The sequence below is a fragment of the Pteropus medius genome, unplaced genomic scaffold (assembly GCF_902729225.1).
Source record: "Pteropus medius unplaced genomic scaffold, Ma_sr-lr_union100, whole genome shotgun sequence".
Taxonomy (NCBI): Eukaryota; Metazoa; Chordata; class Mammalia; order Chiroptera; family Pteropodidae; genus Pteropus; species Pteropus medius.
Genome location: NW_024353100.1, coordinates 4,204 through 6,278, shown reverse-complemented (window position 1 = coordinate 6,278; position 2,075 = coordinate 4,204). Strand labels below are relative to the sequence as shown.

Sequence of the window (2,075 nt, the reverse complement as noted above, 5' to 3'; positions counted from 1 at the left end):
TTGACTCTCCTAAGTCTCTAAGCACAGGCACAGGCTGATAGTTAAAAAAAGGAAACCCATCACTTATTGGGGACATATAATTTTCAGGAATTACAAAAGATATAAATATGGAGTTGCAGAAATTTCAAAGATAAGCATCTGGAATCAAGGATCTGATATAGTTGATGTCAGACCTTTAACTTTGACAAGGTTTACAAAAACTAAAGATAGTTCTCCTAATTATGGGGCATTTTGTGCACTGAGAATAAAACAAAACAAAACAAACAAACAAACAAACATGAAGGCAGAATCAAACTGGACTTGTTAGTGGTAGAGTGCCTGTGTATGACAATATTGTACAAGAACTCGCACCTTATCCCTCTCCCAGAACTCCAAAATATTGTGTTGCCTGGAAATTCACTTATGTGAATGCTATATGCTTAAGTGTCACCTTTATCCCCAAAAAGTGTTTTGAGTGTGGGGCTGTGCTAAGCACTTTGGATTTAATCTCTTCAGAGAATAATGTGGTGAAATGAAGAAGACTAAGCAAAGAGAAAGAGGGATTGGTACATAACTTATTTAATGATGAAACGTCTTGCTTCTCTAAAATTTTCCTTCCCCTGAGAGTAACAATATTCCAAACTCTCTTCTCTTCCTAATCATTTTGGCAATTAAGTATTAGAATTTAAAAAAATTACTTGAGCTCTCATAAAAATATATATTTAAAATTGTAGCCAATATTTTGTCACCATTCTCATAGGAATAATATCTAAAGATAACCAACATGACAAAAAGTCTTCTCTTCGGTCAGCCTCCTCCTAACCCCAACCACTGTTGTTCAATCACTAGGATCATTGGCACAGAAGAGAAACAAGTAAAGAGATGAAAGAAAAGGACAATTTAATTCTGTAATATATATATTTTTATTTATTTATTACAGAATCGCCACTCATAGCTTATATGTTTTGAGGCTAATTACTTAAGATCTTTGAGTCTTAATTTTGTTAACTGTAATTGATATTATAATTTCAAGGACGTGGTTCTACAGTGTAGCAGTTAGCACACCTATTTTACACACAGAAGATCCTGGGTTTGTGCCCCAGTGGAGTCACGGTCCATGGTCTATGGCCATGTCACCCTGAAAAAATCCGATGTCTGATCTCGGAAGCTAAGCAGGGTTGGGCCTGGTTAGTACTTGGATGGGAGACACCCTAGGAAGACTAGGTGCTGTAGGCATAAATAATAATAAATAATAAAAATATATAATTTAAAATGATATGTACAACATCCTAGACAATATCTGAAGGAAAGTTACTTTCAATAAGTTATGGTTATTTAAGAAACACAACAGAAAAATGTTGGATATCTGGTAAGTTTGGGAGAGATGACTGTGGAAGAACCATTTGTTGATGGGAAAAAGATTTGAAGGGACATTCACCTTGTTGATGGAATCAAGCAGAGTTAAGACATCATCTTTCTTCAATGTGACTTCTCGGGGGCTGCGGGCCTGGCAGTCACATAAAGCCACAACCCTCTCTTCTCGAGCCACTCTCTCCACTGGTGCAGCTTGTTGTTGCTAAACAAAAGCAGGAAGCAGACCATGTAAGTCATCACTCATTGGAAATATCTCTCTTTAGAACCTAACAGTGTGAGGCTGTCCTTGGGCCTGAGAGGTGAGAGGAGCCTCTGGTTAGAACCTATTGCCTGGCTGCCAATAACTGAGAAATCACCACATGCCATTTTCAGACATATTGCTCCACGCTAACACTTCTCAGAGGACAGGTAGCCTGGGCAATATGAATACAAAGTGAGCAAATGAGTATGTAGTTTGTTGGAAAAATATTAAAGTCTCTAATAAGCCATCAGTTCTCAAAGCAGGTGATAAAGGATTACACACATCATTGTTTCAGAATATTGTTTGAGAAAGTTAAAAACCCACTATCTCTCATCACTTTCTTCATTACCTAGGCCTCCACTAATAATCCTTCCAACTCCTTGACCGTTAAATTATTGAATAAAGAAACTGTGAACTTTCTTTTTAGACATGGATTATCTAAAATACAGAAAAGGCCACAGAATTTTAAAAATTAAGAACA

The 2,075-nt window shown here is 36.8% G+C and overlaps 1 pseudogene; it reads left to right on the top strand.

The window, feature by feature from the left end:
* The first annotated feature begins 1,099 nt into the window (after window positions 1–1,099).
* LOC120592769 (uncharacterized) lies at window positions 1,100–1,215 on the top strand (annotated as a pseudogene).
* Window positions 1,216–2,075: the final 860 nt, after the last annotated feature.